This window comes from Camelina sativa, chromosome 11, assembly GCF_030686135.1.
Source record: "Camelina sativa cultivar CO46 ecotype springtype chromosome 11, ASM3068613v1".
NCBI lineage: Eukaryota > Viridiplantae > Streptophyta > Magnoliopsida > Brassicales > Brassicaceae > Camelina > Camelina sativa.
In genome coordinates, this window is record NC_141890.1 from 27,201,954 (window position 1) to 27,225,843 (window position 23,890).

The window sequence follows — 23,890 nt, forward strand, 5'->3', positions numbered from 1 at the left end:
TATAGAAAAAAGAGTGGAAGCCCTAAAAATGCTAGAAGACAAAATAGCTAGGCGGCTCGGTCAGCTCGACCAGGTGCTCGGTCGAGTGACAGGTCGAGTTGGCTTTTCTTCTATTCCCTCCATTCGGTCGAGTCCTTCTCCGCACACGGTCGAGTGTCTGGTCGAGTGGGCGGTCGAGTGGAACTCCGGACCTTGGTTCTTCAGCTCTAACTCCCTTGCTTTCTCCTCTTCAGCATTGCTTCCATGCTCCTTAGGCTCCAAATCACCTGTTTATGCAAGAAAAGATGCAAATGCAATGCAACTATACTCTAATGCATGAACAATCCTAAAACTATGCAATAATGGTCAAAAAGGATAGCAAAAGATGCAAAAGATGTGAATATATTAAGGGAAAACAAGGTAAAATATATGAACATCAGGTGGCCTACAATGTTCAAAGACACTCAAGAGATTCTCTAAGTGTGATTCATGTCAAAGAAGAGGAAACATCAGCAGGAGGAATGAAATGCCACAAAATCCTATTTTAAAGGTTGAAGTGTTTGATGTATGGGGTATTAACTTAATGGGACCATTTCCTTCATCATATGGTAACAGTTACATACTTGTGGTTGTTGATTATGTCTCTAAATGGGTGGAAGCAATAGCTAGTCCTACTAATGAAGCAAAGGTGGTACTAAAGTTGTTCAAGACAATCATTTTTCCAAGGTTTGGTATTCCAAGAGTGGTCATAAGTGATGGAGGAAAACACTTTATCAACAAGGTTTTTGAGAGTCTTCTCAAGAAGCATGGAGTGAAGCATAAGGTTGCCACACCTTACCATCCTCAAACAAGTGGTCAGGTTGAGATTTCAAACAGGGAAATCAAGTCAATTCTTGAGAAAACAGTAGGTATCACAAGGAAGGATTGGTCAAAGAAGCTGGATGATGCTCTATGGGCATATAGAACTGCCTATAAGACACCTATTGGAACTACTCCATTCAACTTTCTCTATGGGAAATCCTGTCATTTGCCAGTTGAATTAAAGTATAAAGCAATGTGGGCAGTCAAGCTTCTTAACTTTGATATCAAGAATGCTGTTGAGAAACGCCTTGTGCAATTGAATGAACTGGAGGAGATCCGCCTTGAAGCTTATGAGAGTTCAAAAATCTATAAGGAGAGGACAAAGGCATTTCATGACAAAAGAATTCTTCCAAGGGTTTTCAAGGAAGGAGATTTGGTGTTGCTCTTCAATTCCCGCTTGAAGCTATTTCCAGGAAAGCTCAAATCCTGCTGGTCGGGACCGTTTAAGATCAAAGAAGTTCGACCTTATGGAGCCTTTGTGTTGCTGAACAAGGCTGGCAAAGAGTTTGTGACTAATGGTCAGAGGTTGAAGCACTACTTGGCTAATGACTTCATTGAGGAGGGAACAACAGTTTCCCTCTCCGAACCTCAAGAAGCCTAAGCGGTGCGGTAACGTCAAGCTTAGAGACGTAAAACAAGCGCACTTGGGAGGCATTCCCATCGTATCCTTATGTACATATATTCTTAATTTCTTTTAGTTTGTGTGTTTTTGAGTTTGGAAAATTTTGGGAGACTTGTGTGGATTTAGTTCTTAAACAGATGGAGTTAGCGGCTAAGTGAATCGTTTAAGTGGTGCCCGAGAGATGCCATCGGTTCAAGCCTTCGGCCAAACCGAGGCCATGTCAAGCAATGCGTTTTCGAACAGGGACCATTAGCGGCCCGGAGAAACAGTCAAGACGTGGCCGAGTGAGGCTATCGGGCACAACCATCGGCCACAGGATGACCGATTGAAAATTCTCGAGCAAAAGGAGATTTTGGACAGGGACTATGAGCGGTCTGGACCATCGGCCAGGTGAGAGACGAGTGAGGCCATCGGACACAACCATCGGCCAAACATTGTCCGATTGGGTTCATGGGTTCCAAGGGACTTTTGAACAGGAGATGTCCGCGGCCAAGACCAACAATCCGAGCGTAACCGGTTGAGCCCATCGGTCGTGTGCATCGGCCGAGAGACAACTGCTGGCAAGGTTGAGGGAATCAAACAGGAACAACGTGCGGTCAGGAGCTGCGGCCAAACCGTGCCCGTGTGCGCCCATCGACCATGGCCATTGGCCAAACGGTGGCCGCCGGTGTCCATCCAAGTGAGTTTTTCTAATCCTTCCCTAGTTTGGTCCAATCCTAGTAAACCGGTGTAAATTTCACCAATTCCTAACCTATTTTGACCGGTTTTGCTACTCTCCTCAAATCCTAAAACCCGAAATCCTTCTCCTTCTTGCTCACTTTGTCGATTTTCAAGCTCCTAAACCCCTTAGAACACTAAAAACTTTGTATCTCTCTCAAATCTCGATCGTTTTTAAAGATTTTTGGTGTGTTGGTTTTGGTTTTGAAAGATCTTTCCATTACTTATAATCTCATCTGCTAGTTCTGCATCACTCCTCGTCGAAAACAAGGTAAGAAACCAACCTTCTCTTCCAAAGTTTGATTCCAATAAGTGTGAGACTGGATTTTCCAGATATTTATGTCTTGATTTTAGGTTGTTTAGCTTGATATTGATGATAGCTAACTCCAATTTCGTTTGAATTGCTGGGCTTGCTGTTTAATTTCGAGAATTTTGATTTTTGAGCATTTAGGGTTCTTGAGAATTGTCAAAATCTAAAAGTTGGGGAAATTTGAGTTTGATTGTCTCTTTACCTTGTCTATTGTACATTGAATCAATATGTAGGAGACTAGCAAGTTTGGAGACCAATTGATCATGTTTGATGGTTTATTGAGTTCTTTAATTCCTAAGAAGAAGTAATGTTGAGTTTGCTTATGGGGTTTATGCTTAAGTTGGTTCTCATTTGTTCATTGGCTTACTATGATTGATTTATCTCTAAGATACTTAGCACTTGCTGGTTGTGAATTCAAATTGTGGCTCCTAGTGAGCCTTACTAATATTTTTCAAGTGTTTTTGTATTTTTGATAGGAACAATGGGTGGAACCATCTTGAGACCTAGAGAAAAGAAAACAAAGGCAAAGGACGTAGTGGAAAGAGTTGTTGACAAGAAGAAGAAGGCAACTCAGTCTAAGTCTTCACTTGGTAAACAAAAAGCTCCAACAAGCAAGAAGAAGAGTAAGGAGGTTGTTATTGAGGAATCTGGTTCAGAGGAAAGAGATATGAGTGAGAGTGAGCCTGAATCTCCACCACCTCTAGCTGCCAAGGTAAAACAGCTTAAGCCAAGAAAGAAGAAGCCTACTTACTCCCAACTGCTGCAACGCCTTAAGAAGATCAAGTTTGCTCCAACTAGATACCCAGATCATGAATTCCTTCAGAATGCTGGATTCCGTGAGGATATGCAAACCATCTTCACAGCTTTGGGATTAGGACAGTTCTTCAATATGGCTTTCCCCACATATGTTGAGCCAACTAGAGAGTTCCTTGCATCCTTGTCAGTGACTTATTATGAAGATGAGATGGTGGAGGAGGCCAATGATCTTGGATATTTTGAGTTTAAAGTTCAAGGGAAGCACTACGAGATGACTTTTGGAGAGTTAGGAGCTATTTATGGTTTTCAACCAGGAACAAGGCTAGAATACAACCTTAATCCAAAGGAGTATGATTCTTTTTGGCAATCTATTGGTGTGGGCAATTATGCAGCTGGTCAAGTGAAGAACTCAGGCGTCCAGCATCCAACAGTGAGCTCACAAGGTCCTCTCTCACACTCTTTTTGCAAGAAGAGAGACTGGAGGAGTTCAAGCCAATGAACTTGGTTGTCTTCTAGCAGGGCTGCAACCTTTCATAAGAACTTACAAGGAAAGAAACCCACTATTATCCAATGCTGAAGACACTTGTGTTGCTGCTGTCTTCCTCCAACAAATGCTTCACTACCAAGGTTGGGTTTGGACAACAATAGATAGGAATCCTGTTCTGAGTATGGGTGGACTTGTCACTCCCATTTTACAAGCAAAAGGAGTTGAGCTTGGTGAGTTTGACCATGGAATTGAAAGGCTTGATCTAGTCTACCTCAAGAAGACTACTTATTTGGATGGCCAAACTGAGAAAGGTTTATATGCATACTATGGTTACATTTTCAAGAGCATGCAGAAGAAGAGGCTACTACTCCCTCAACAGGAGGTCACATCCCTTTATGTCAAGTTTGGAATATGCTGCCACATTAAAGATGCTTAACTCTACTCCTTTAAGGATGATGGGCCAGTGATTCCAATAACAACTTCAAGGAAGGGGAGCATTCAAGCTGAGGACCCTTCACAGTCAGCTCCTCCCAGATGGCAGTGCTAGGTATGATTTCCAAGCATTTGAAGAAGCCACTTCCAACAAGTCTCTTAGAGAAGCCCACACCCACATTCACCTCCTTCAAATATTTGTTAAATGGCAAGGAAATACCATAAAGAAGCTGGTAAAGGGAGTGAAAAGTTTGAACAAAAAGTTGAAGCATGTGGAGGGAAAGCTAGACACTGCAAGTAGCTCAAACCCAAACCCTGAAGTTGTTGAGGATTCAAGAGAAGAACTAGATGATATGGTTGAGGATGAGTTGGAGAGACACTCATTCCATGGTGAGGCTAGCACTGCACTTGGTTTCTATGACCCACCAAGAGCTTCAGCATATGAGAGGAGACAAAGGAGGAAGAGAAGAGCAGAAAAATCTCCAACACCATGCACTAGTAACTCCTCCTACTCTCTTGACTCGTCCATGAACTACAGGTACACTCCAAGTCCTTGTACATAGAGTCTTTTCTTATTTTCATTTTTATTTTTCTTGTTAGTCTCTTTCCCGACTTTTCTCACACCGAGACTGTGTGAATTAAGTTTGGGGGAGGGACTAACCATCTAACATTGTGTTTTGTTTTGATTTTCATTTTTTTTGTGTCATGCATTTGTTAATAGCTATGTTTCGAGAAAAAAATCAAAAAAAAATTAAAATTTTAAAAACAAAACACAATGTTAGATGGTTACTCCCTTGGTATGAGAGCTTTGTAAAAATTTAAAAATTAAAAAAAAAAAATAATGCATGTAGCTTTGCATATTCATTTTTTTGTTTAGGATTGAGTCTAGAAGCATTTAGCATACATTTGCATTTGGGGATGATGATGAAGTTGCCTTGTAAGAGTAGAAACTTAGGATTGAACCCACATCCCTCATTTATAGTTCATTGGTGCTTGTTTAATCTTTGGGAAAAAATGAAGAGTCTAAGCTTAAAGCATTGTGTCACTTGAAAGTATTTTCTTCTAGTGTAAAGCTTGCATGATCATTGCTGCATCTCTATAATATTTGGACTTTAATTTGATCTTTAAATTATCTTGCATATGGACTATGAATGCTAGCTCATGGAAATTTCATTTGGGTTAACAATCTCTATTTGCCACTCTATTTTTACTAACCCAATCTCTTGCCATACCTTTGAACACCAACCTTTTCTTTCAAGCCTTGTGTTGATTTGTTGAGTAAGGCCTCTTTGTTGATAATGCTATAGGTTGTGAAATCTTGAGAGTATTGAGAATGATAAAGAACTGGCTCTTGTTTTAGCTAGGCTTGGAATCTTGAGAACTAGCTAATAGGACTGGTTTTGAAAGAAATAGGTGGTTAGAATTTTGATTTGGGTAAAGGGTTGGAAACAAGAGAGATTAAGGGGGGGGGGGGGGAGAAAAGAAAGAATTACTTGGTCAAAAGAAAAGAAAAGATTATTTCTAAGGTTAAGTTTGGTTAAAACCTCTAAGTCTCTTAAGAAGAAAAAGAGAAAGAAAAATCTAGCTGATGTCTCCTAGAAAAGTTTCATAAAAAAAAGAAGAGAATGCTAAAGCATAGTTTACTAAGAATGGGAGTTCATCAAAAGAAGTTTCAAAGAAGTTAAAAAAAAAATAGGAGCTTATGTTTAAAGTGAAGCCTTAGAGATATTCAAAAGTTTAAGACCATAAGTAAAGGAGAGAAGGGGTTTAAGTTGAATTAAGTTGAGTTTTGGGGTTAGAAAGAAAGAAAAGAAGGATGAGAAAAAGGGTAGAAATGCTTCTAGGTGGGTAGAACATCAAGATCTAAGCTTTGTATGCCCAAATTATTCTCAGTCTTAGATTGGTTTCACAACTGTCTAGCATTACTCTTTGTTTGAGAGTAAACCACCCAAAAACTCCATTGCCAACCACCTTTTTATAACAAGCCTTTCCCCTAAACCAATTGAGCTTGATTTATTTTCCATTTGCAATATCACACCAAATACTTTAATGAATGTGAAAGAGATGTTAGATAGGATTGCAAGTCTTTGCCAATAGATAGAAGGTGAACTAGAGTGGTGCATTGTGATAAGCATAGAAAAAATATTTGTAAGGACTTTGATTGATCTTAGCACCATTGCATTACATTTAAGGACTATGGTTTGAATCCTTTGTTGATACTTTTTGGTTCTGAATCCCTCTTTCAAACCTCTCTCTCTCACTTTTTGTTTGGTCTTTGCTTGAGGACTAGCAAGTGATCACTTTGGGGAAGTTGATATCTTGTGTTTTAGTTGGGTTTTAGGCCTTGTTTTTGGGTAGTTTTGTTGCATAATCTTATCATTCTAGTTGTTTCAGGAGAATATGCATCTAGTGTCTTATCTCTCAGGTTCTTGGAGTAATCTCACTACATTTGGAGCATTTGGACTTGTTTTGGTACAAAGAAGCAAGAAGAGTGGAGTTGGAAAAGTGACAAGGACAGGAGCTACCAGCGGCCAGGACCAGCAGCCGAGCCACGACCGATCGAATCCTCCACGCCACGGACAGGAGCTACAAGCAGCCAAGTGAGGACCGATTGAAGCCATCGGTCAAAGCCAGCAGCCAAACCACGACCGATTGAACCAACTAGACGACGAGAACATGAGCAGCAAGCGGTCATCACACGCGGCCAAAAGACGGCCAATGGAACCACCTAGACGACGAACAAGAGCTACCCGCGGCCAAGAGCAAGAAGAGTGGAGTTGGAGAAGTGACAAGGACAGGAGCTACCAGCGGCCAAGAACAGCTGCCAAGTGATGATCGATTGAAGCCATCGGTCAAAGCCAGCAGCCGAACCACGACCGATTGAACCATCTAGACGACAAGAACAAGAGCAGCCAGCAGCCATCACACACGGCCAAATGATGGCCGATGGAACCACCTAGACGACGAACAGAAGCTACCCGCAGCCATGACCAACGGCCAAACCATGGCCGTGTGACTTCAAGCGGTGTTCATCATCGGCCAAGTGACAACCGGTGGAGCCGAAGATGCACAAGATCAGGGACCACCAGCGGCCACCAACATCGGCCAAAGTGTGCCCGGCTGTCCCAATCGGCCATCTCAATCGGCCAAGGCTTGCCCGGTTCACTTTAGTCCAGACTTGTTTTATCCTTAACCCGAGTTTGACCTAGTTTGTTTTGGGTTGACCCGGGTCCTTTTCTGTTTTCCTATAAATACTCTAACCCTATAAAGGGGAGACTTATCTTTGTTTTATCTCTTGTTTAGCAGCTTTTAGGGTTCTTAAACTTGTTTACTCTTGGTTTGTGGATTGATTGAGTACTTTTAAGTTTTTAATAGCAATTTCTTCTTCAAATCTTTTAATCTATAATCTCTTATTATGATTTCACAAAGATCAAACTCTTTCCTTTGTGTGATCATGATGATGAGTGAGTAGATCATTAGAACTTTGGGCTAGGTAGATTAGGGAGATAGATGATTGATCTTTGATGTCTAGGGCTTTATTTGTGTGTTTCCTATCTTGCTTAGTGTTAATAATGCTAGATAGCCTTGATCAAGCTTAAATCTAGATATTAGGATTTCCATGCCCATAAGGTGTTTGATGAAATTCCTTAACCAAACTATTCAAGAGCTTTGCATTCCTAGCCAATGGAAATTGATTATTAGGGTGCTTAGTGGTATTTAGAGTTGTTTATAATGCATGCTTACCTTGTGATTGCCTTTAGAAATTGTTGATTATCACTTGATTAGCATAGGATCTTTATCATGGAAATGGACTGATTTGCATAAGTGTTCTTAGCCATATGATTGTTATTGATTGTTGCTTAGACATCTAGGATTGGTTAGCTATCTCCCAAGTCAATTACCTTGCCCAAGGTTCACCTGTTTAATCTTTATTTAAACTTTGTTCTTAGTTGTGTCCTTGTTTGTTTTGAGTTTTTATTGCTTTGAGTTTGATTTGTTCTCTTTCTTTAATCCATTTTGTTAGTTAAGACTGTTAAAATAAACCAATTCCTGTTTAAGTTTAGATTAAGCATCTTTGTGCATTCTTAGTGAGTTGATTAATGCAAATTGTAGATTGATAATTTAATTGAAGTAAAAGTACTACATCAGTCTGAGGCCAATCCTAAAGAGTTCTTGAACGCTATCACTCTCCAAAGTGGGAGAGAAATAGAAGGGCCGCAGTTGAAAAAAAAATTGACCGATCCTCCGAGCAGTTTGGCCGATCCGCAGTGTGCGGAACCGAATGATGGCCCCGTTTGTATATCTGACGAAACTATGGATGATGCTGAGATTTCTGGTACTAAGGAGGCTGTTAAAGAGCCAAACAACAAACCCCAACGGACGTATACACCCAAGCTTCCTTTTCCGACATGCCGTAAGACCACGATACAAGAGCGAGAATATGCAAAGTTAAAATCAGTGGTAGGAGAGCTTCAGGCCAGACTTCCTTTCATCGAAACGATGCGAATGGTTCCATCTCTCAAGAAGTATATGAAGGAAATCCTAACCGATAAGCTCAGTTAGGAACAAGGAGTGATGTATCTCACGCGTGCGTGTAGCGCCATGCTCCAAAACCGAATGCCAGAGAAGTTTGCAGATCTAGGGCCTTTTAGGCTACCCTTAACAATAGGGGAACTCAAGTTCAGTCACTGTTTGCAGATCTGTGCGATCTTGGAGCCAATGTAAGCTTATACCACTAAGCGTGAAACTCATAATCTTTGTGGTGGTGGATGAATGAAATGTGAATGTTATGATGATGAACAATGGTGAAAGCAAGGTGTTTCAATTCCCCTTATGCAATTGTAGTATAAGAGGTGTCAATCCAATCTGAGTGTTTGCAAGCAATCAGGATGTGCATAAATGTCTAAGTCAAGCCAAATGTAAAGGATGTTTGTCACTAACAATCTTATTGCAGAATGTGAAATGCAAAAAGTAAAAACTACTAAGATAGATGCTAAATGTAAAGAGAACAGACTAATCAAAGCTATGATGAACCAAAAACAGAAATAGAACTATGATAATGCAAGTAATGCAAGGCAAGTAATGAACAGGACACTAAGTGAATGCAACAAAAATGCAACTAGAATGAGACAAGAGATAAGACTGGACAGCTACAAAGCATAAACGAAAGTTCTGGGGATGAACTTGAGCAAGCACTCGATCGAGTGTAGATCTCTGGAAAACAGAGCAATGCAAGAAAAACAGAGCAATACAAAAGCAAATGAAACAACGATCAAACAACAGGATTTAAACTAGGAAATCAATAAACAAGGAAGGTCTTGAGGAGGGATTCATGGGCTGGACTAATGATTGATCTAGCCTCTAATCTCTTAGCAAGCCTAATGGTAAACTCTAGATCTAGCCTTATCTATGCTCCTTAGACATTGGTGTGATGCTAAGAGGCTTGAAATCATATCCTACCCTCTCAGATATAGGATCAGCATTAAGAACATCTAGTCTAGAAGAGATCTACAACAATCAATCTTGACAAAATCAAACAAACCACAAACACAGCCCAACCTAACCCATCCTCAAGATCCTAAGCAACTACTCACAAGAACACATGATGAACATCAAATTCATAAACCCAGAAAATGATGAAACTTGCATGATTAGATAGATAAAGCAAAGATCTACAATATTGAAGAAGGAATCAAACACGAATTCTTAATATCTTGAAAGTTATGGAACCAACAAAATCCAAGAATCTTATGTTTTTCTCCTTCAAGGAGGTACAAGATCTAAAATATAAAAGTGCAAAAGGAATAATTCCCAAAAAGGTAAAAACTAGGTTTTTGACTCTCTAAAAAGCTCGACTCTTTGGTGGTTGCAGGTACAAGCCCTTATATAGAAAAAAAAGTAGTGGAAGCCCTAAAAACGCTAAAAGACAAAATAGCCAGGCGGCTCGACCAACTCGACCTGGTGCTCGGTCGAGTGACCGGTCGAGTTGGCTCCTCTTGTGCTCGTTCCACTCGGTCGAGTCCCCCTCTGCACACGGTCGAGTGTCTGGTCGAGTGGGACTCCGGACCTTGGTTCTTCAGCCTTAACTCTCTTGCTTTCTCCTCATGATTGCTTCACTTCTCCTCAGCATTGCTTCCATGCTCCTTAAGCTCCAAAATCACCTGTTTATGCATGAAAAGATGCAAATGCAATGCAACTAAACTCTAATGAAAGAACAGTCCTAAAGCTATGCAATAATGGTCAAAATGGATAGCAAAAGATGCAAAAGATGTGAATATATTAAGGAAAAACAGGGTAAATTATATGAACATCAAAGCGTAGCAACTAAACTTGGATTGTACACTTTTAAGCCGACTCAAGTTACCCTCTTTCTAGCTGATCGCTCTATTAGACCTCCTGAAGGATTATTGGAGAACCTACCAGTACAGATTGGGAACTGCTATATACCTACAGACTTTATTGTTTTGAAGCTCGATGAGGAGTGTCAAGTCCATATCCTACTTGGTAGGCCTTTTCTGGCCACTGCTGGCGCAATGATAAATGTCCGTGAGGGAAAAATAGCTTTGCATATGAATGTTTTGGTACTACGATTCAACTTGGGGAAGGCAGCTAAGAAGCCAACCATAGACGGCCAAACTTTCTGGATTGATATAGTCCAAGAGATAGCAACCGAGATCTACGAAGAGGTCTGCTCAAATGACAACCTGGCAGTAGCCTCGACAAAGGAGGAACCAGAACATGGTTACCTGGCTGAAGAAACTATCAAACTGGCAGAAACACTCAACGCTGCAGCAAACCTCGAACACGAAGTCCTGTTTCTCGACATAAAAGTTGGATTGCCCAATCCTGCAACCGGACTGACCAATCTGATCCTTTCCGTAGAAACTACTGGCAAACATGGAGGATCGACCATTCTTATCTCTCGATCAGTCGATCATGTCCCTTACTCTGAAGCCGAAGGTGACCATGAGGACTGGAGCGAACTTAAGGCTCCAAAAATGGATCTGAAACCATTCCCTGAAGGTCTCAAGTATGCTTATCTTGGACCAAATTCATCATATCCAGCAATTATTAATGCTAACCTGAACAATGAGACCGCACTCTTGCTCTACGAGTTGAGAAAGTACAGGAAAGCCTTGGGCTACTCCTTAGATGATATTTTAGGTATTTCACCAAAATTGTGCTCTCATCGAATCTACATGGAGGACCCTTCTAAATCTTCTACTGAGCACCAACGAAGATTAAACCAGAACTTAAAGAAGGTCGTAAAAAAAGGAGTTTCTCAAGCTTTTGGCCGCCAGTGTAATCTTCCCAATTTCCAACAGCACATGGGTTAGTCTAGTGCATGTGGTGCCAAAGAAAGGTGGAGTGACAGTAGTTGCAAACAAAAATAATGAACTGATCCCCACAAGAACTTTCACAGGGCATCGAATGTGCATTGATTACCGCAAGGTAAATGCAGCCACTAGAAAGGATCATTTCCCTCTCCCTTTTATTGACCAAATGCTTAAACGTCTTGCTAATCATCCTTACTATTGCTTCCTAGATGGTTACTCTTGTTTATTTCAGATCCCAATCCATCCAGATGATCAGGAAAAGACGACATTCACATGCCCCTACAGCACATTCGCCTATCGACGAATGCCTTTTGGGCTGTGCAATGCTCCTGCCACCTTCCAGCGTTGCATGATGTAAATCTTTACCGATGATAGAGGACATCATGGAGGTATTCATGGACGATTTCTTGGTTTATGGTTCATCTTTTTCCTCGTGTTTGTCTAATCTATGCAGGGTTCTTCAACGCTGTGTGGACAAACATCTTGTTTTAAATTGGGAAAAATGCCATTTCATGGTCACCGATTGGATTGTTCTTGGGCATCGTATTTCGGAGAAAGGAATAGAAGTTGATAAGGCTAATATTGAGGTGATGTCCAGCCTAGAACCTCCTAAAACTGTGAAAGATATCCGCAGCTTTCTCGGCCACGCTGGATTTTATCGGCGGTTTATCAAAGACTTCTCCAAAATTGCTAGACCCCTCACCCAGCTGTTGTGCAAATATAACGAGGGGGTATTCAACTTGATGTTTTAAGGAAATGAAATGTGATTCTATTAGATTTTATGAGATTTTATTAGTAAACTTTGGGTACTTTAAAAATATTTTACAACACAAAAAAAGAAAATTCTATGCAAAAAAGAAAATTTCATTTATTTGTGAAGCGGCAGGAGATGAAGACGTAACTTTGTCTGTCACCACCAAAGAGTCTAAATCTGGTCAAGATGATCCCCTAATAACATATTTGATTGTTGAAATTTGATTCTTGATTAAAACCCGCAACAAAGAAAAAAAAGCTTCTAGTGAGATGAAGAACAAAGGAAGAAGAAGCTAATTATGTTCCTGTTTTAACCTTTAACAGAAAAAGATCTGTCGTCTCGCTTCTATTGATAGTAAGGAAAAGAGCACCTATGTGAATTCTGACCAAAAGTCAGCTTCATGTGATCACGAGAACAAAGAGAATGTGAAGTGTGTGAAATATATAAGAGTATATTTACTTTTATCACTCTTATCAGTCAAGTTGAAAACCTGAAGAAAGAACGTAATATTATGTGGTTGCGATAGTTCAAGGAGTGGATAGATCATACCCTACAGGATGTATCTTTCATCGACGGCTTTTTTTTTAATGAATTCCTTTAAAATTCTACCTCAAAATGTAGGATTTTGTTACTCATATTTGTCAATTAAAAAACAAAAAAAATGTCTTGCAGAATCATTCAAAGTAGTATTCTTTAAAAAATTATGATATTTTGAAGAACACTAGATTTTAAGTAAGTTTTATAAATCCATGATTGAATAACAAGAGATTTTAGATTATTTTAAATGATTTTACATAAATCTCAAGTTGAATAACATAGGATTTTAAAAGATTTTTAAAAATCATCAATTGAATAACAAGTGATTTTAAGAATACTCTAGAATCTTTCAAATATCAAGTTAAATACCTCCCTCAACATGTTTGTGTTCGATGCAGAATGTTTAGAGGCTTTTCTTACACTCAAGCCAGCACGCGATCGTGTGTCAATCCGAGCAGGTGATCGAGTTGGTTGATGCATACAAGATCTAAAGGAAACCAGAACCTAGAGAAGTACATTGAGCATATAAACCGCCTACCAAGGTACTTGAGGCAGCAGAAAACCAGGATCCTTCAAGAACAGGAAGAACAGTTGCTGATGGATCCACCAATGCACCAGAATCAAAGGCCAAGGCAGATTGGAGGAGGAGATGCTCCCAATACACACACACACAGAGCTGGCATAGTACCTCCTGCGGTTGCCAACAACAATTTCGAAATTAAAAGTGGGCTAATCACTATGATACAGTCAATAAATTCCATGGATTGCCAATGGAGGATCCTTTGGATCATCTAGATGAATTTGATAGGCTTTGTGGCCTCACTAAGATCAATGGTGTGAGTGAGGATAACTTCAAGCTCAGGTTGTTTCCATTCTCTCTAGGAGACAAAGCTCACATATGGGAGAAGACACTTCCAACAGGTGCTATAACTACATGGGATGGATGTAAAAAGGCTTTCTTGGCTACATTCTTCTCAAATGCCAGAACAGACAGATTGAGGAATGAGATTTCAGGCTTTGCACAAAAGAACAATAAGACCTTTTGTGAGGCTTGGGAGAGGTTCAAGGGCTACCAAACACAGTGTCCACACCATGGGTTCAGTAATGAGTCACTGCTCAGCACACTGTACAGAGGAGTTCTGCCCAAGATAAGGATGTTGTTAGACACAACATCCAATGGAAACTTCCTCAACAAGCATGTAGATGAAGGCTGGGAACTAGTGGAGAAATTGGCTCAATTTGATGGGAACTACAATGAGGACTATGATAGAATAGTAAGGTTTGTTGATTCTCCACCAGATGAGAAGTATAAGAAAGACTTAAAGATTGTTAATGACAAGTTAGACAAGATTCTGCTTAGTCAACATAAGAACATACACTTTCTTGGTGAGGAAGATACAACAATTCAAGATGGAGAGAATGAAGTAGCTGAGTTGTGTTATGTGCAGAACCAAGGTGATTTCAAGCACTACAACCAATTTAAGACAAACAATCTGTCTTATAGGAGTACAAATATGGCAAACCCACAAGACCAAGTCTATCCACCACAACAAGGACAACAGCAGCACAATTATGTGCCTAAACAACAGAACCAAGGTAACTAGGGTCAAATGTGTCCCCCACCAGGGTTTCAGACCACCCAAGCCCAGGACCCTGACTTAAGAACATTGATGCAGCAGCTATTGCTTAACCAAGCCACAAGTCAGATGGAAACCACAAAGAAGTTTGCTGAGATCAACCAGAGGATATATTCAACCTATAACGACCTAAGTATCAAGTTTGAGAGCTTAAACTCAAACGTTAAGTTCCTGGAAAGCAGTATGGCTTCAAATTCTGCCCCTAAGCCTAATCAAGTACCTGGCAAATCTATTCAAAACCCAAGAGAATATACAGCCAAGGCTATGTTTGTTACTGAGGAGTATGTCACTAGGGACAGTGAAGCTCAAGATGGGGAGGATATTCAACAAGTTTCAGCTCAGAATCAAGATGGGCACTCGATCGAGTGCGTGATCGAGTGGTCCCCTCTGAGTCTGACAAGCCCACAAAGTACATTCCTCCAGCATATAAACCACCTTTGCCATTCCCAGGACGTTTCAAGGAACAAATGATTAGGAAGCTCAAAGAAAAGATTGAGAAGCAGGAATTGATGGCCATTCAACATGAAGTAACTGTTGAGGTGAAGAAAGAGGATAGAGGACCAGCTTTGGATCAGTATGAGCCATATCCACTCTATAAAGGCATGTTGCTTAACATATCAAAGCAGAAGGCTAAGAATCAAGCCAAGAAGGATCTAGAAGACATTGGAACTGTTGTGATTCCAACCAAGCTTGAAGATCCAGGCTCATTCAACCTACCATGCTCACTGAACTATATGCACTTCAACAAGTTTTTGTGTGACCTTGGAGCCTCCGTTAGTGTCATGCCTTTCTCAATAGCAGAGAAGCTAGGATATGAAGAGTTCAAGCCAAGCAACCTCTACATAAGTCTTGCTGATGGGTCTAGGAAAGATGTGGTTGGCAAGCTGGAGAACTTTGTAGTCAAGATAGTTAAGGCCAGGGTACCAACTGATTTCATCATCATAGAGATGGAACAGGAGCTTGATGATCCTATTATCCTTGGAAGACCATTTTTGGCCCCTGCTGGAGCTGTAATTGATGTTAAAAAGGGTATGATCAGCCTGGACATTGCTGATGGGTTGACTATGAGGTTTAATATCAAGAATGCAACAAACCAACCCACCATTGGAGGCCAACCCTTTGTTATAGAAGATAAAGCTGATGTTGAGTCTATTAAGGAAGAAATGGACTCCAAGGTCAAGGTTTCAAACAATGAGGTAGCTGTTCAAAACCTCAAGACTTCAGTTCAAGAGTTGACTGATCTGGTGAAGGATCTCCAAGTGCAACTCAACAAGAAGTTAGTTAAGAAAGCAAGGCCAAGGCTCAAGAAAAAGAATAAGCAAGATTCAGGTGTTATGACTGTTTTGACCAAGAACAAGGTTCATGGTGATCAATTTGAACCAGGGGGGACCTCATCACCTCTCTGGTCTCCAAACCAAGCCTGAAAAGGCACCAAAAGTCAAGCTTAGTGACTATAAACAAGCTCACTAGGGAGGATGTCCCTAAGGTATCTTTGTATATAAGTTTAATTTCCTTGTGTTTTTGATGTTTTTCTTTTATGTTTGTGTTGGGCAGGCTTTTACATGGGTTTACAAGTGGACTTAAGAGGTTTTGGACTTATAGAGAAGGCTTTGGAATGCCACTCGACCAACCCCATTAAGGAGCACATGATAGAGTGCCGATCGAGCCCAAGCCTACTCGATTCACCCCTTTTGCTTGCTCAATCGATTGGAGGAAAGAAGGAATTTAAAATTCAAATTTGGTCAAGTGCTCGACCATGTGGGGTCGAGTGGCAGCAAAAGTAAGTCAAAGATTCCAATTTCAAGTTTTGGATGGTACACACGCTCCACCCTTGTCTTTTTCTCCCCTCTACCTCTTTATAAGCACCTAAATCGACTCCACAATCCTCACAATCTCTCATTTGCATAAACACCCAAATTCTAGCTTAAAATCTCTCTTTGCTTTCATTGCTTTGCTTAAAGCTTAAGTGTCTTTGTTTTCTGGGTACTAACCTACTAATCTTAAGCTTTGAATCTATTCCTTTCAAGTTCACCATCAAAATGTCTTCACAAGCTAAGGAAACACCAGAACAAGCTGCAATCCGCCAAGCTAAGGCCAAGAAAGCTGCTGAAGACTTCATGGATCGTCGTGATGCACTGTTGGTCTTAAGAAGAGAGATTGGTGAGCGCACTCGACCACGCACTCGAGGTGACAAACGGTCGAGTGCTGGTTCGAGCAGGGGGTCGAGTGCTCATGCAGAGAAGAGAAAACAGCCTGTAAGGTTGATTCAGAGGAAACTGAAAGTGATGAAGAGATGGAGGTTGATCATGAACCAATACCTGATGTTCAAGAACAAGAGAGTGATAGTGGAGATGAAGCAGATTCTGTTGTTTTGTCACTAACACAGCTCTATGAAGCCTTCATGAGCATGAAGTTCCAAGGGACCAGGTATCCTCACAAGGAGATCATGGAGAAGCTTGGAATTGCTGAGGACATAAAGCTTCTATTTGTGAACTGCAGCTTAACAAAGTTCATGGGGATGAATATGGAGGGGTACAAGGAAGAGAGCTGTGAGTTCTTAGCTACAGTTCAGATGCACTATGTCACTGATATGGTTGATACAAAAAGAGGAGCTGGTTTCATCACCTTCACTGTCAGAGGCAAGCCTTATGAACTATCAATCTTGGAGTTAGCAACACTATATGGATTTGAAATTGGGACTGAGTACATGGTGATACCAAGAGATGAGCTGTACTCCCTATGGCAAACAATTGGTGATAACAAGCCATATTACTCCTCCAGCAACAGGAGTTCCAAGATCAGAAGCCCAGTCCTATGGTACTTCCACAAGGCTTTGGCAAATACTATATTTGCTAGAAGGGAAAATGGGAACTTGAATGAGGGAGAGTTTAAGATGATAGATATGGCTCTCTATGATGTTTTGGATAAGGCAAGAGATGGGGTCACAATCTGTGGGAGTAGGGCTCCAACTGACTTTGCTATGGTCCTCATTGACCAAAAGACTTACTACAGAAGCTGGGTTAGCAAGTATACAAGAGGGGCTCAACTGGAGTCCTAACCATTGGAGGCATCATCACTCCAATCCTTGTGGCTGTTAATGTTCCATTGAGAGGTGAGAAGACCAAGCCAAGGTGGATTGACATCCCATACCTCACCTCTACTCTCATTCTAGCCAAGGAGAAGCATCATGGAAGATACTTGTTCAACTTTGATCACCCAATAGTGGGGAAGTCTCAGTTTGTTCTGCCAAACCCAGAAGCAACAACTATAAGTGAAGGGCTTAACATTGATTTCTGGCCAGCAGCTGAGCTATTATTTGATGGGACAACCCCTTATGCTGAAGAGCAAGCTGAAGATGTTGATATGGCAGATGGAGAAGAGCAGTTCTATTTTGAAGACTATGAACCTTAGCCAAGAGACAACAGAGGTGTAAGAGAGACAGCCAAGAGTGTGACACTTCTCCATAAATGGAATAAGTGGCATGGGAAGACTGTTGAAAAGCTGAAGAAGAAGGTGGTGAAGATGTCCAAGTTTATCAAGGGAATGAAGAAAGAGATTGTTGAGCTTAAGAGTGGAAACTCATCCCCAGCACCAATTGAGCATTTGAGGAGGAGAAGCTTAACCAGGGTATTGTCTAGGGCTGAAAACCCCTTGGAACCTTCAAGAGCTTCGTCATTTGAGCCATTACAGAGGAGAAGAGGTCCAATTCGCACAGAACAGCAGGTTCCGAGGCACTCAACCGAGCGCATCCAATGCACTCGGCCAAGCACTTCCCCAGGCCTCAGTATGGTTTCCCAGCTCATCAAGGTTATCCATCTTACCCCTATGGCCAGGTTTACCCTCCCTTCCCACCTCAATACTTCATGGACCCTGCCTTCATGCACCAAGCCTTCTATGGACAGCAAGGACAGTCATTCCACCCACCACAACCCACTCGACTAGGCAAATCGAGGAGGCACTCGACCGAGTGCATGTCCGGAGCAATAGTCGAGTTGCCCCCTTCTCCATCAACAAGCCAAATTCCAGCCTCAGGCTCCAACTACACATATGACAACATGAGTGAGGCTGTTGATGACTTCTTCCACAACCAATGAGGTACCACCATCACCTTATCCATTGTTTATACCATTTAATTGCATATTTTGTTTATTTGCAATTCTTAAATTCTCTTTCAAATTTTTATTACACAAGGGACTGTGTAATTTAAGTTTGGGGGAGGGTTTAAGACAAGCATTTAACATTGTTTTCTATTTTTTTATTTCAAATATTTAGCATAATCATATTAGTACTTGCATTTCATCTATGGCATAGAAAAACCCTAAAAGTTTGAAAATTTTTCACAAATTTTTTTTAAAAAACAGAGTGTTCATGTAGTTTGCATTGCATATTAGGATCTTGTTAGCATGTTTCATATAGGATTGTTTCATAATCTGCATTAGGGATCAATGATGAGCTTAACCTTGTTAACTTGTTTAAATTCACTAAACTAGGATCAATACCCAAGTTAATAGTACTTTTATGTTAGTTGAGTGGTTAGAAACATAAGATTGAACCAAGCCTAGAATTCCTATATTGCATTCGGGCCTAAATTGAAGCATGTTGTGATTTGTAGTCATTTCCTACTTATACGAACCTAATATTGACTTTTAATTATCAGTTTGTGCATTATTTTAAACTCATGGATACTTTATACATATTTGGATCATTTCCCCCTTTTTACCACTCTTGTTGATCCAAGTAGCTGATTTCATCATTGAATCAGTTTCCCTTACCCTTAACCAACCTTTCTTTCAAGCCATGTTTATTCTTGACTGTGTCAGGCCTATTTTGGGATTGAGCTTGGTAGAAAGTGTTAGGTTTGAACTGACAAGAATAAAGCCTTGTGTAGTTCTAGTTTGCATTTTTCAAACTAGATAGACTAGGTTTTAAATTATGGGTTTGGGACTTGGTGTGTTTGAAAAATAAAAGAAAAGAGGGAAAAGAAAAAGAAAAGGGTAAAGTCCTTAGGAGGGAAGTGTTTTTCAGTAAATTCAAGCTCTAAGTGAAAGGATGGGGTATTGTAAAAGTTTTAACTAAGGTTCTGGTCAAAGAAAAGAAAGAAAGAAAAGAAGAGTCTAGTAAAAAGCTTTATGACTTGGGAAACAAGTAAGAAAAAGACCTGTAGCAATTAAGAAAGAAACCCCCATTCCACTAGAGAAATCAAGTAAGAAACCTCTCCTAAGACTGAAAGCCAAAAGAGAAAAAGGGCTAAAAAGAAAAGATGAAGTTAAAGGGTAGAACTAGGACATTATAGGGTTAGAATATTAGGAGCAAACACTTTGGGTGCCTTTGGGTAGACAAGGTTCTGTTCTTGTATGTGTCTAAGTGTTCTTACCTTTAGCCTTCTTGTAAAGCTCAATCCACTTTTTGTGAGAGAACCCTTGTATTTGACAAGCCCCACTCAAAAGAGAGACTATTATTGTCTCTATATCCTTATTACCAAGTCAAATGAATTTAAACATTGCATAATTTGATTCATGTTCTAGCTTAATGAATGTTAAAGAAAATGACTAATTTGAATGCATGTGGAAGTCTAACGCTTGAATCAGTTAAGGTTGTGAAAGGCTTGTCTAAAATCTTTAAGTATAGCTCATTCACCTTGCATCCTAGTACTAGTAACTTGGACATTGATTCTAGCTAGTCTATTAACATGTTTAAGGTTCTGAGATCCCACTTTCAAACCTCTCCACCTGCTTATGTCTTGTTTGCTTGAGGGCAAGCAAAGACTAAGTTTGGGGGGAGTTGATATGTATAAATTTTACATTGTTTAACCATAGTTTATTCACATCTTTCACATTTTTTATTAGCTTGTTTTGTTACTTTCTTGTAGTTTAAGGTCTGTTTGTGCTTTAGAGTAGGATTTGCATTGCATTTGCATTATTTCTTGTTTAAATAGGTGAATTGGACTCAAGAAGCATGGAATTAGCATCTGGGATGAGAGGAGTGCAACCATTGAAGCAGATAGGAGTTGAATCAAGGAGAAGACCAGCAAAGCATGAAGCACTCGACCGTGTGCTACTCAGGGACTTAACCGGTGGGGAGCTGAAGGATGGACCACTCGACCAAGGCCACCACTCGACCGCTTGTGGTCGAGTACATCGAGCCGACTTTCTATTTTGTCAGCTAGCCAAATCAGGGCTTCCTTCCCTCACTATATATACCCCTTGTACCCCATGGCCGCCAAAAGAACCTCTTTAGGCAAAAAAGTATCTGTAGCCACCAAAAAAACCTTAGTTCTTACCCCTTAAGGGTTTTTAGCTTTTTAATATCATTTGCCACTTTTATTTACTGTTTTTTCTCAGATTTTAATATCTTGTAAGTGTCATAACTTTCTGGGTATTAAGAATATGAGTTTGCTTCTTTATATTAAGTTGTTGTTCATCATCTCATCTATCTTATCATGCTAGTTTTATCATTTTCTGGGTTTATGTTCGTCATCATCATGTTTTGTTCATCTGAGTAATGAGTTAGGATTCTGGAGATGGATTAGGCTGGTTTAGGGTTGTGGTTGTTTAAATTGGTTAAGCTTGTGTGATAATATATCTCTTCTGGGTTAGATGTGCTCTAAGCTATTCTTATATCTAAGAGGGTAAGAACAGATCTTAAGCTTCCTTGCATCATACCAATGTTTAGGTTGTTAGATAAAGCTAATACTGGAGATTATCATGCTTATCCCAAGAGATTGGTTGTATAAGGTGATTTTTGACAAGTAATGGTCTGGTCCTTAATGCCTGTTTAGTATAGTTTCACCAATGAGAGTTGGGTTAGGATGTTACTTAAACTTGATCACTTCTGTCATGAGAGTGGATTAGTGAGTCATTAAGATCATTGTCTAGAGATAGCTCATGTTTGAATGAGGTTTTTTAATTAGTTTAGATAGCCACAACTTGAACACCAGCCCATGAATCCATCTCTGGAAGCCTACTTTGTTATCTGATTGTTTATTACCGCATCTTATCTTGTTTCATTGCATTCTGTTCTGTTTAAGATTGTCAAGATTGCATTTTTTATTCATACTGTTCAACTCGACCAGACATGCGGTCGAGTGCTTGATCGAGCACCTTCGGGTTCTTTTATTTACTTTCTGTTTAATTTCTGTTTCATTTAGTTTAATTTCTACATCTTTATAGCTTTGTTTAGTTCTTGCTCTTGTTTAATTTACATTCAACATTATTTTACTTTCTGCATATACATTTCTGTCATTAGGATTGTTAGTATCAAAACCATTTTCATATTTGGCTTGACTTGAGTCTCTGTTTACATCTTGATTGCATGCATCACACACTTTATGGATTGACATCCTTTATGCTACAACTATATAAGGGTATTTGATACATATGGAGCTCAACACCCTCCTATTCTCTACCATTAACAAAGGAGAAAGAGAAGCCCAAGTGGCTAGAGTCCACTTAAGCAGATCCAGTAGGTCCAAGAGAAGATAGCAGGCCTCTTGGAGAAGTTACCTTAGTTAAGTAATAATAAATGTCATTATCCTACGGCTCCGTGGCCTCAACGGCTCTTTGGTGTAGAGACAAGGGATCAGTAGGGTTTGGTAGTAGTACTTATATGCCAGGAGGGGCAAGGGAGTGGTTATCGAATATCAGAACACTTTTTTAAGGGGAGGGGAGAGACTCCAAAAAATTCTCTCATTTGTCTCACTTTGTCTTATAATAAAAGAACATTTGTCTTATTCTCTGTTCTTACTCTAAATTCTACATTTTAAACGTATCAAATTGGTATCAGAGCCGTCTATCTTGGGCATTACTCATCACGATGGCACTCAAGAAGGTGGAAAAGTTAGAGAAGGTGGTGGAAAATATACAGAAGGAAGTCCAACAATTTTCTAGCCTCGAGTCCGACGTCAGCGCCATGAAGAAACAATTGGGGAAGCTGGACGTTTTGGAAAGGCAGATGGCGAAGTTGGATGTTCTTGACCGGTTAGAGAGGAGAATGATGGAAGAGGAACGACAAACTTGGGATCCTATCTGGAAGGAGGGGGATGACACTCAGATCTCCGGCGTGGAAGGACAGGGAGGTGACGAGTCTCATCCACGAAACCTGTAGAGTTCCACACTGGTGACCGACGAGACGCAGAAGAAGAACGCGTTACCGGAGGAGCGGGAACCACTCACTCAGAGAATCAAACTTCCCCTGTTCGACGATGAAGATGCATAGAGTTGGGTTCTCCGGGTGGAGCAATACTTTGAACTGCAAGATTTCTTAGAGGAGGAGAAGCTCCGAGCGGTTCATGTGTGCTTCTCCGGTGATGCACTCTCCAGGTACCGCTGGGAAAGGGACCGCAACCCCTTTCTCAACTGGGAACAGCTGAAGAGACGGGTGTTGGAGGACTTTGCCCCAGCACATGACTTGACCACAGGCGAACGTCTACTGCTGCTCCGTGAGGAAGAGTCGGCGGGACAATACTGCAAAGACTTCATTGCTTTGGCTTCTAACGCTCCCGAAGTGTCAGAAAGAGTCCTTGAGATGGCATTCATGATCGGGTTGAAGCCTAAGGAGCGAAAGGGGGTGAAGATGTTTGAACCCCGAAACCTTAAGAAAATGATGTGTCTATCGAGGATGGTGGAGGACTGGGATGGGGAAGGAAGTTCTCCGGCGCCATCGGGATGGAAAAGTACAAGCAAAACGACGACACAAGACACAGGGGACAGATTTGTGACTCGTGGGACCCAGCTTACGTGGTCAGGGATTGTGTTTCTGGTGGGATGAGCGCTATCACGCGGGTCATCGGTGCTGCCATAAGGAGTTGCAAGTCTTGGTGGTGGCTCCCGAGGAGGAGGAGGAAACCGAGATTGATAAAGACGGAGAGTGTGTGGAGGAAGAGATGGTAGTTCCGGAGTTCGCGGCTTTGTCGATGCGATCTGCGGCAGGGGTATCAACACCTCGTACCATCAAGATACGAGGGACGATGTTGGGAGAAAATGTGGTGGTTCTGATTGATAGTGGACCCACAACTTCCTGTCTCGATCCATGGCTCAACGATTGGGTATCACTACAAGGGGAACTGCAAGTTACGGGGTGCACATGGGAATTGGGTTGCTGGTGAGAGGAGAAGGTGTATGCCAAAAGGTTACTCTCAAGCTCCCGAGGTACACTCTGATCACCAGTTTCTTACCGTTGGATTTGGGAGAAGCAAACGTCATCTTGGGGATGCAATGGCTGGAAACTCTCGGGAACACGAAGGTGAACTGGAAAGAACAACGGCTTGGTTTCATGGTGGGACAGGAGTGGGTGACGCTCCATGGTGATCATAGCTTGCGGAATTCGGCTATATCACTCAAAGCCCTGTGGAAAGCAGTCAAAGACGAAGGTGAAGGCGTGTGGGTGGACTATGGGTGCTCACAAACGGAGTTGCAAAAGGGAGAGACAGTGACCCCAGCTGAGCTCCGGACCTTGTTGGAGGA

General features: G+C 41.0%; 1 non-coding gene across 1 annotated transcript; it reads right to left on the bottom strand.

Moving 5' to 3' along the window:
• Positions 1-13,784: 13,784 nt before the first annotated feature.
• Positions 13,785-13,891, bottom strand: LOC147934470 (small nucleolar RNA R71). The gene has a single exon (XR_015573382.1). It is a non-coding gene; the product is annotated as a small nucleolar RNA R71 (small nucleolar RNA).
• Between the last annotated feature and the right edge of the window lie 9,999 nt (positions 13,892-23,890).